The 11,867-nt window shown below is 33.7% G+C and overlaps 1 protein-coding gene across 2 annotated transcripts in view; it reads left to right on the top strand.

The window, feature by feature from the left end:
• The first annotated feature begins 79 nt into the window (after nt 1–79).
• Nucleotides 80–11,867, top strand: part of zbtb47b (zinc finger and BTB domain containing 47b) — a 57,866-nt gene continuing 46,078 nt past the window's right edge. For both annotated transcript variants that reach the window (XM_087309472.1, XM_087309473.1), the window contains exon 1: nt 80–269. The gene's annotated coding sequence lies outside the window, so the exon portion shown is untranslated. The remainder of the gene's footprint in view (nt 270–11,867) is intronic.

Here is an 11,867-nt window from a genome sequence, read left to right as displayed (position 1 = left end):
AAAAAGAATATCCAGTGCAATGGCCCTTTAAAACTTCTGACAAAAGCCCATATGATCCCTGAGCTCCAATCACCAATTCCTACTGCAAAAGCAGCCTCTGCATTTTTGTCTGTCTGAATGCTGCTAGCACGGCGGAAAAAAAAACAGTGAGGGGAAGGAAAACTGAAGAAATGTTAAAATCCAGCGCACTGTTACATGGCGAGCGGAAGTCCTGCGCTAATGGAGTTATTCGCGGACTCCTTCGACGCTAGAGAGCTCGGATCAAAATGGTACAGTAGACACTGACGTTTTTATCATATTGTGCTCATATTTTTATCTCTTTGAATTTTGAACGACTTTGCTAGGCCTGTGAAACTTGCAGTAGTTTGTCCCGGGATGTTTCTGAGTTTTGAATGTGCATGTCGCCTATAATCTTGACCGCGAAATGAAGTTTGCAACTCTCGCCGCCTCTGGAATTGGAAGGTTAACAAGAATGCAATGGCCACAATAGCTACATTGTTGCATTTAAAGAGTTAAATAGTCTCATATCACTGTGGATAGGGAGCACGTCGTGACTGGTGCATTTTGTGGATGTTGATGCTTGTATAATTAAAAGTGGAATGTATTGTGTTATTATACATATGCGCTGAAAATTCTAAACTTTGGGGCTCAGGACGAGACCGAATGCATGTCAAAACTGTTACCTTGCTTGACCTTACATTTGTGGATCTCATTCATAGAGTGCACATTTTAGTTGTGCAATAACTGTATTCTCCAGATATATGATGCTACATAATTGTAGGGATAAATTAGCTCATTAACGTCATTAGGTTTTTTTCTTCAGATGTTACTATTTTTCCTAATGTTATTTTTCACATATCCCAATATTACGATGACCATTGAGATAGTAAATGCTTGTAATTTTATGAATACATAACTTAATATTTATATCAATAATTTTTTTAGTAAAAATGCTACAGTTTACAGTAGTCTACTACAGTAGTCAGAATTATTAGCCCCCCTGATTATTTTTTCCCACAATTTCTGTTTAACGGAGAGAAGACTTGTTAAACACATTTTTAAACATAATAGTTTTAATAGCTTATTTCTAATGACTGATTAATTTTATCTATGCCATGATGACAGTACATTATATTTGACTAGATATTTTTCAAGACACTTCTATACAGCTTAAAGTGACATTTAAAGGCCTAATTAGGTTAATTAAGTTAACTAGGCAGGATAGGTTAATAAGGCAACTTATTGTATAACAGTAGACTAAAAAATAAATAGCTTAAACTTGACCTTCAAATGGCTTTTAAAAAATTAAAACGGCTTTTATTCAAGCCGAAATAAAACAAATAAGATTTTCTCCAGAAGAAAAAAATATGATCAGACATACTGTGAAAATGTACTTGCTCTGTTGAACATCATTTGTGAAATAAAAAAATTCAAAATAAATAAAATAAATCGAAGGGGGTTCAATAATTCTGATTTCAACTGCATATAAGCACATTTAAAAACAGCCACAACACTGACCAAAGTGCTGTACATAAGATAAATAAGATAAATAAGAAGTAAAATGAAGAGACAGATTATAAAAACAGATGAATAAACCAAGAGAAACGACTAAATAATTAAATAAATAAATCTTAATTAGACAATTTTTTATTTAGATTATTTAGACTATTAAAATAATATTTAAACACCAAGGTGAAGTTTTTAGGAGTGATTTAAAAATAGATAGTTATGAAGTCTGATGAAAGATGAACGACAATTAAAATAGTATTTTTTAAGTCAAACAAAAATTTTAAATAGTAAAAACGAAAATATGTAAAACCAACAAAGTAAAACAGCAATTTAAGCATAGTTATAGGAACCTAAAAATGTCATTAATTTAAGGAAATTTTGTCATTTTGTTTTTAGTATAGAGTTTACATCACGCAATTCTGAAAGGTTTTTTTTCCGTAGTATTGTGTGACGTAAAACTGCAAACGAATGTTATGAAGTCATCATTTTTACAAATTAAGTCATAAGAAATAAATATACTATAAACATCACTTCTGGAAAAAATCATGACTAACTATTTAAAACATTGTTATCTAATATAATAATTTATTCATACCTTCATTCATTCATTTTTCTTTGGCTTAGTCGCTTTATACATCAGGGGTCACCAATGTAAAATAAACCACCTACTTATCCAGCATATGTTTTATGCAGCCGATGCACTTACAGCCACAACCCAACACTGGGAAACACCCATACCCTCTTGCATTCACACACATACACTACAGCCAGTTTAGCTCATTCAATTACATTGTATTACATTATTACATTGTTTTTTTTTTTTTTTACAGCTGAATAGATTTCAGTCATACACTGACAAGTAAAATGGTGTCCTTCGACATGATTTTGGTTATTATCGTTTAGTTGAGAGTACACATCAGTATTGGATTATGGAGATAAACTATATATGCACGCAGCTCTGAATGTTTTTTAAAAAAATGGATATTGTTGCCTGATATAGTGCCTTACGGTTTGTCACTGGTTCAAGTGCACACACACATCACTGTAATTTATATATAATATGACAGAATGAACCTCTCATTACAGTTAAAGAGAAAACAACATATCTTAGTTTTTATTTTTAAAGCTTTATTTAGTAAATTACAACAGCAAGTATTTAATTTGTTGGAGTACTATTCAAATACTCACTATGCCAGATCAGCAGATATGCTCTTACTTAAGATGCCATTTTTCCACACAATCTGCATTCTCCAAGTATGCTCCATATATATGGAGTGAGCTTCAATGTATACAGTTAAAATCAGAATTATTAACCCCCCTTTGAATTTTTTCTTTTTTTTTTTTAAATATTTCCCCAAATGATGTTTAACAGAGCAAGGAAATTTTCACAGTATGTCTGATAATATTTTTTCTTCTGGAGAAAGTCTTATTTGTTTTATTTCGGCTAGAATAAAAGCAGTTTTTAATTTTTTAAAAAACATTTTAAGGTTATTAGTGTAGCTATATATTTTTTCGATAGTCTACAGAACAAACCATCGTTATAGAATAACTTGGCTAATTACTCTAACCTGCCTAGTGAACCTAATTAACCTAGTTAAGCCTTTAAATGTTACTTTAAACTGTATAGAAGTGGCTTGAAAAATATCTAGTCAAATATTATTTACTGTCATCGTGGCAAAGATAAAATAAATCAGTTATTAAAAATGAGCTAATAAAACTATTATGTTTAGAAATATGTTGAAAAAAATCTGCTCTCTGTTAAACAGACATTGTGGAAAAACTAAACATGGGGGGTTTAATAAATAAGGAGGGCTAGTAATTCTGACTTCGACTGTATAAAAATATGTACCATCTATCCCTATACTATGTTTATACTATTTTTGTGTGTGTCTATGTGTTGTGGGATGTATTAACTCTATCCTATGCTGCCTGTCTTGACCAGGACTTCCTGGTAGAAGAGATATTGTATCTGTATGGGACATTTCTGGTTAAATAATTAAATAAATTAAATAAAAAATATTATATTAAGATTAATTATATTATGGGTTGTCACGATGGCGCAGTGGGTAGCACAATCACCTCATAGCAAGAAGGTCGTTGGTTTGCGCATCGGCTGGGTCAGTTGGCATTTTTGTGTGGAGTTTGCATGTTCTCCCAGTGATCACTTGAGTTTTCTCCGGGTGCTCTGTCCTCAAGATGGGTTACGGCTGGAAGGGCATCCGCTCTATAAAACATATCCTGGATAAGTTGACAGTTCATTCCACTGTCGCGACCCCTGATTAATAAATAGACTAAGCTGAAAAGAAAATGAAGGAATGAATAATCATATTATTTTAAAATAATTGTATATTGTTCGCAAACGAAGGACAAGCATCAAAGGTTTCTGGATAAAAGCAAGGTTGATAATTAAACTCAATCATTCATTAATTCATATAAATAAGGCCTGTGTATTGCAGTACATTAGTGCTCTAATCTAGAAGCTTCTTCACATCTGGAAAAGCTGGGGTAATATCTGTGTCAGGTCACTAGTTTAGTGCCACAACCCTGTCAGTTTGACCTTCAGTTTCTTGCTCGATCTTTTTCACACAACCCATAAAAATCAAGTTATTTATTTATTTATTTATTTATTTATCTATCTATTTATTTATTTATTTATTTATTTATTTATTTATTCAGTGTTTTAATATTTTCTGTCAGTTGTTAACTGGCAAAACAAAACCAAGAACATTGAGGCATCATTGCTAAAATATCCAAGGTCATCATGGGTTTTTAATTATGAGAACACAAATACTTATAAAGACATTTAGAATAAAAGCCTCAGACAAATAAATAGTTACATCATGATTTCCTAGCATAAATCTGCCTGCTCCTCATAAAAGTGGGTAGTTTTGAAAGAGCAGTAATAGAAGGACTCCTGCTAAACTCTGCAGTCTTGTCCTTTAGTGCTGCGGCCTGGAAAAAAGCATCATGCTGAGGGTTTTTATGTAACCATCTATTCAGGACATTCCAGCGCACCCTTGACTTTGAGGCTTGGTTGTCTCTCAGTGCTGTGCTGTTGGGGTCACTTAAATATATGTGACAAGTGCTTCTCCAATAGCTCTCAGCATTCAGCTCTAGCATGTTCTTATTAGGTTTATCAATGTTGAAGATAGAGTGATTTCTTTTTAATACTATTCAAAGATGTGTACTGTAAAAGAAAAAAAAAAGAAAAATATTAAATAATATTATTTCAAATTCAAGTTAAAAGGTAATTTTTAAATATATTTAAAATAAAATATTGTATTTTTGTGGTTTCTCAGTGGCACGTGATCTTTCTGAAATCATTATAAAATCATTATTTGTTACCCAAAAACTATTATTATTATTATTATTATTATTATTATTATTATTATTATTATTATTATTATCATCATCGGAGGCGAGGCAGTGGCGCAGTAGGTAGTGCTGTCGCCACACAGCAAGAATGTCGCTGGTTCAAACGTCGGCTCAGTTGGTGTTTCTGTGTGGAGTTTGCATGTTCTCCCTGCCTTCGTGTGGATTTCCTCCGGGTGCTCCGGTTTCCCCTGCAGTCCAAAGACATGCGGTACAGGTGAACTGGGTAGTCTAAATTGTCTGTAGTTTATGAGTGTGTGTGTGAATGTTTGTGTGCATGTTTCCCAGAGATGGGTTGCGGCTGGAAGGGCATCCGCTGCGTAAAAACTTGCTGGATAAGTTGGCGGTTCATTCCGCTGTGGCGACCCCGGATTAATAAAGTGACTAAGCCGCGAGAAAATGAATGAATGAATGAATGATGAATGATTTTATTATCGGGCAGTATGGTGGCTCAGTGGTTAGCACTGTTACCTCACAGCAAGAAGGTTGCTGGTTCGAGTTCTGGCTGGACCAGTTGGCATTTCTGTGTGGAGTTTGCATGTTCTCCCCATGTTGGCACAAGTTGAGTGTTTGTGAATGAGTGAGTGCAGTTTCCCAGTAGTGGGTTGTGGCTGGAAGGGCATCCACTGAGTAAAACATATGCCGGAATATTTGGCGGTTCATTCTGGTGGCAACCCCTGACAAATGAGGGACTAAGCCAAGGGAAAATTATGAATGACTTTTTATTGTTATAGACATGTTAATAAACACTTTAAATAAAAATAAACTATACTGGAACAATACTGTTTAGAGTTATTTTAACTTTTATTTTACAAAATAATGTGTAATGTAAATAAAAAAACCTTTTAATGGATCTGAGCTCACATCAAAAGATGATTGTTATATTTTCATAACATAACTAACGTTAACCATAAACTGTACAAAAGAAAAATGTATTGCTGATTATTAGTTCATTTTAGTTACTCTTGTTAAGCTTATTGTCATTAATAACTCATTGAAAAGAGAAAATAAAAACACTAAATGTCTTTTGATCAATTAATTGTGGTTTTACTTAAAAAGAGATCAACTTTTAAAAGTTGATGTAATGTTTCATCTTCCTAAATTATAGGCAGCTCACAAATGTGAATACATGTGCAATTGCAAATTTGCATCATGCAATCCTGACATTTTTCACAGAGTTGCATGATAAAACTTGCAGTTGCATATTATAAATTGAGTTAAAAGATGCAGCTTTAAGAAAAAAGTAAGTATTATTTGTACATCAGGATTAGATTTTATAAATCACAATATTATCTATCTCACAGTTTTAAAAAGATCTGTACTCTTTTATTAATTTCAAAACGTGCTTCCTTAGATATCTATGGTCACAATCATGATAAGTTACCTGCTGAAACTAAATTGAGCTACAAATAAAAGATTGTTAATAGGTGATGGCCTGAGACAGACAGAATCTACTGAGAATGTCACAACATAAACACATAAAATAAAATAAAAATATTAAGTTTTACAATGCAAATCCAATTAGAACCACTTTTAAAAAACATTGCATCCACTAAAATATTACTCTGCAAATCTTATTGTATTTAAAAAATAATAATACAAAATGCATATTACACTTAAAAATGACTTTTGCTACTATGTATTCAAAATAAGTTGAAACTACACAATTCTTAAGTTGTTTGTGAAAGAACCTAGTTGTTATATGATCAAATAAATTTAAATTTGTAAAAACTATTAAGTTAACAACCAATTTGGATTGGGACATCATGCAGGAATTGTGTGGAAGAACCCATCTTTTTTACAATATATTCAAAAATATTACTGAAATGAATATAGAAGTAAATAAACACGATGGGAATAAATAAAAATGGTTTGCTCTGTGGACGCTGGAAGGAAGCCTACAAAATTCTGTGAATGCAGGTCTGGGCAAAGTAATAATAAATACAAATTTTATTATTTAATAATTTCTTCAAGAGAATCTTTTGAAAATTCTAATTCAACCTGTAATGCAATAAGGAGGTTCTTAATTGAGTCATTTAATTGTTCAATGAAAATAAAATAATGTTATAGCTTATTTATTAAAAAAGAGATTGCACCAAATAAAATATGCTTGGAACCTGTTGTCTAGTAATTATCTTCTTTTGTAAATGTGTTTCTTCATAACCATGGGAAAATCTTTATAAAAAAATACAATTGTGATTTTTAAATCATCCAAAATAATTGGAACCTATAGTATGTACATTTAATAACATCAGTAGACATTTCTATCCTTCGTTCTTTAAGTTCAATGTAAAGCAATGACGTATTATTTCTAGATTTTATCTGTCACTGTGTCCTGTAGTCAGTGTTGTTTGTCAGGTTCAGTGCCTCACATTGCCGTATACTCAAGTCAGATTCTGTAGATGGAGAAGAACTGGCCCTCAGCAGAGTTAGCAGGTCTGTGGCTCATTGTGTTTTTATGTAGCAGAGAGAGCGACATGCCAACTCCACAGGCTGTAGTGTTGGCCAAAATCCTGACTCAGCTCCTCCTCTCAGAGCTCAGGCTGATTCTGGACATGTTAACCTGGCACATCACCATCTACACTACATAAAGCTCACATTATTCTCTTCCTGCAAACAATAACTTTAAGTTAATAGTTAGAGATACATTTTGTGATTGTGAAAGAGAAGTGGGGGAATATGTCTAGAACAAAATTCAGTTAAAAAAATAAGATGTTATGAAATATTTTGGCTTGTATGATATTTAGTTTTTAAATGCATCTGTACATTTAGCGGTTAATTAAATTTTTTGTTAGTTCTCATTGTTCTCAGTTATGATTCTCATTATTGTGCTAGCCTATGATATTTTTGTAGTCTAATTGTGCAAATTGCTGTAATATGCAATGAACTTATTTAATAAAGAATACAAAAAGCAACAATTTTCTGAATTATTAATCAGAATTTACTTTTTTCTCTTTTAATAAAAATTAAGATGTAATTCATTTTCAGCAATGACCTGATCCATCATAAATTATTCTATAATGCTAGCCAGATTTAGCACACTGCATATGAAGTATTGCATAATAAAAGCTTGATTAGCACACTGCTAGCATGTTTTATTACTCATTTAACATGTATCTAGCTTAATCAAACACAATACTGGCATGTTTTATCAGGTATTAGCTAGCTTGTAGCTAGCACAATTTAGCACATTGATGTTTATTTACATTGCTTACATGTTCCCAGATGTAGCACATTGCTGGCATCTTATATCACACACAGTACAGACCAAAAGTTTGGACACACCTCATTCAAAGAGTATTCTTTACTTTCGAGACTATTGTAAGCTGAGAAAATATTATATATTTTTCTATTATTTATACCTTCTATGCTAATGAAGGACTACTGAGATATTCCAAGCATGGGATGGGTCCTTCTAGCGTGGCAGATTTGATCACAGCTCCAATATACATTTCTGCCATTTGCTTACAGTAACCATGTGCCTTTCACCATACACAATTAATCTGCTTGTAATCTTCCTTCATATAACTTTGTCATGTTTGGTGTCATTTGGCAGTTTATGACTTGCGTAGCGTTGTAGTGATGAAATCAACAGAGACATTGATTGATTGTATTTCAATATACAATATATTTACTATTGTTGAGTCATGGCCTGAGGAGAGTATGTTATTGTTCTTCTCCCCCACTTTATCTCCTTAACTTTGCTCTCATGTTCAGCTGGTTTTGGGTGTTGGTTTTCACTCATGTTTGACAATGCTTTGCTCAGGGTATAAGGAGAGGTAACTGTTGATCTGGGAGAAAGGCTTTTACTCTGTGTCTCCCGCACAACGGTACGTAGCCTCATATGCTAACAAAGGCAGTTTCACTGTCTTTGTTGCTCAGCAGTGCATGTTACAGCTAATTTCTTTATACAGAGTGTTGGTTTGTTTCATTTTACTGTCTGTATATTTAAACATGTAACTTAATTAACAACTTTGCCTGCTTTAAGGCATTGAGATTCTTTCTCTTTATCAATGATGATAACAACTTTAATGGAGTCAGATTAATTACAATGGAGTCAGGTAAATAATTATTTAAACACGCCATCCTTCAACTGCTTTCTGTTTGCGATTATTGATCCAGAATAGCAGTGTAAGCATCAAGCCTTACACTATGAAAATTGTAGATTCACACTGAAGGCAGCAAAACTATTAATTAATATGTGGAATTATAAAGATAAAAAAGGTGTGAAACAACTGAAAAATATGTCCTATTCTATAGGTTCTTCAAAGTAGCCACCTATTGCTTTGATCACTGCTTTCCTCACTCTTGGCATTCTCTTGATGAGCTTCAAGAGGTAGTAACCTGAAATGGTTTTCACTTCAAAGGTGTGCTCTGTCAGGTTTAATAAGTGGGATTTCTTGCCTTATAAATGGGGTTGGGACCATCAGTTGTGTTGTGCAGAAGTCCGGTGGATACACATCTGATAGTCCTACTGAATAGACTGTTAGAATTTGTATTATGGCAAAAAAAAGCAGCTATAAAGAAAAATGAGTGGTCATCATTACTTTAAGAAAGAAGGTCAGTCAGTTCGGAAAACTTTGAAAGTGTTCCCAAGTGCTGTCACAAAAACCATCAAGCACTACAAAGAAACTGGCTCACATGCAGACCGCCCAAGGAAAGGAAGACCAAGAATCACCTCTGCTGCAGAGGTTAAGTTCATCCGAGTCACTAGCCTCAGAAATCGCAGGTTAACAGCAGCTCAGATTAGAGACCAGGTCAATGCCACACAGAGTTCTAGCAGCAGACAAATCTCTAGAACAACTGAGGCGACTGTAAATCTAGTTTTGATGGTAAAATATCTGCTAGGAAGCCCCTGCCAAGGACAAGCAACAAGCAAAAGAGACTTGTTTGGGCTAAAGAACACAAGGAATGAACATTAGACCAGTGAAAATGTGCTTTGGTCTGATTGAGTCCAAATTTGAGATCTATGGTTCCAACCACCGTGTCTTTGTGCAACGCAGAAAAGGTGAACGGATGGACTCTACATGCCTGGTTCCCACCATGAAGCATGGAGAAGGATGTGTGATGGTGTGAGGGTGCTTTGCTGGTAACACTGTGGGGATTTGTTCAAAATTGAAGACATACTAAACCAGCATGGCTACCACAGCATCCTGTTTGCATTTAGTTGGACCATCATTTATTTTTCAACAGGACAATGACCCCCAACCAACCTCCAGGCTGTGTAAGGGCTATTTAACCAAGGAGAATGATGGGGTGCTGTGCTAGATGACCTGGCCTTCACAGTCACCGAACCTGAACCCAATCAAGATGGTTTGGGATGAGCTGGACCGCAGAGTGAAGGCAAAAGAGCCAAAAAGTGCTAAGCATCTCTGGGAACTCCTTCAAGACTGTTGGAAGACCATTTCAGGTGACTACCTCTTGAAATTCATCAAGAGAATGCCAAGAGTGTGCAAAGCAGTAATCAAAGCAAAAGGTGGCTACTTTGAAGAACCTATGAAAGGACTTATTTTCTGTTGTTTCACACTCTTTTTTTTTTATAATTTTGTTTATAATTACACATGTGTTAATTCATAGTTTTGATGCCTTCACTGTAAATCTTCAATTTCCATAGTCATGAAAATAAAGAAAACTATTTGAATGAGAAGGTGTGTCCAAACTTTTGGTCTGTACTGTATGTAGTGCATTTCTAGCATGAGTAGCACAGTGCTAGCATGTTTTATTGTTACTGGCAGCATTTAGCACAGAGATGGGATGTTCATGTACAGTATGTTGCTAGCATGCTGTTTCTAACCCTTACACTGTAAATATACTGTATTGGCACAATAAAACTCATGAAATGTTGTAGTAAGTGAGGGAGAAAATCAATCTACCTAAGACAACATCACTATTATGTCAAAAGTATTTTTATAGAATATTAAAGAAACAAAACAAAAGTTTGAGCCAGTTACAATGGAAGTGAATGAGGAATTCTAAAAGTATAAAAATTAAACAAATAGTTAATAACACTTTAAATTCAATTGAAATATGAATTCTTATGTTAAAAATAGCTTATTATTTAAGCTGTAAAGTTTATCCCATATTTTGTTTTAAGCCTTTTTATGATTTTAGGTGTTAGAAATATATGTTTGGACATAACATTAAACAGAAAAGTTAGTAAGTGATTTTCTTGCATTTAAATCATGTTAACACTCAGAATGTTTAGATTGTACCTGGTGATTTTAATATTATTTTGTCAGCCTTATTTAGTTTTACCATAACTCAGATTTGAAACTCAGGAAACATTTATTCCTATTATCACCACTGAAAACAGTTGCTGCTTAAATGTATTGGTAACGCTTTATTTGGATGGTCCTCTTGAGTATTAGTAGACTGTCTGCTTTATATCTGTTGATATTACTGCTAAACAGACATTTAACTGACTATAAGAAACTGTGCAAGTACATGTCAACTTAAACTAACCCTAACACACCCCAACCCTAACCCCAACCTAACAGTCTACTTATAATCTAATGAGGATTAGTTGCTATGTAGATGCAATGTAACTTAAATTCAACAAACTGAACATCAAAACAAAGTGTGACCAATTTATTTGTGGAAAAACTGATTCTGCCAAAAATAAAGACAAAAACTTGTATTTATGTATTATGAGTGAATGCCTAATTGTTAGTAAAATGTTTGTTATACATGTAATTATGTGACTTTTACCCCAGTTGATTTAAATACTTGGGTTATTATTATATGACACTTGACAGTTTCATGTGACTCACTTGAGAAGTAAATATTCCATTCATATACAGTCTGGTCCATAAATATTGGGACATCAACACAGTTCTAACATTCTTGGCTCTATACACCAGCACAATGGATTTGAAAGGAAACAAACAAGGTGTGCTTTAACTGCAGACTGTCAGCTTTAATTTGAGGGTATTTACATCCAAATCAGGTAAACGCTGTAGGAATTACAACAGTTTGCATATGTGCCT

The sequence above is a fragment of the Danio rerio genome, chromosome 24, assembly GCF_052040795.2.
Source record: "Danio rerio strain M-AB ecotype USA chromosome 24, GRCz13ab, whole genome shotgun sequence".
NCBI lineage: Eukaryota > Metazoa > Chordata > Actinopteri > Cypriniformes > Danionidae > Danio > Danio rerio.
This window is presented reverse-complemented; position numbering and strand designations above follow the sequence as displayed.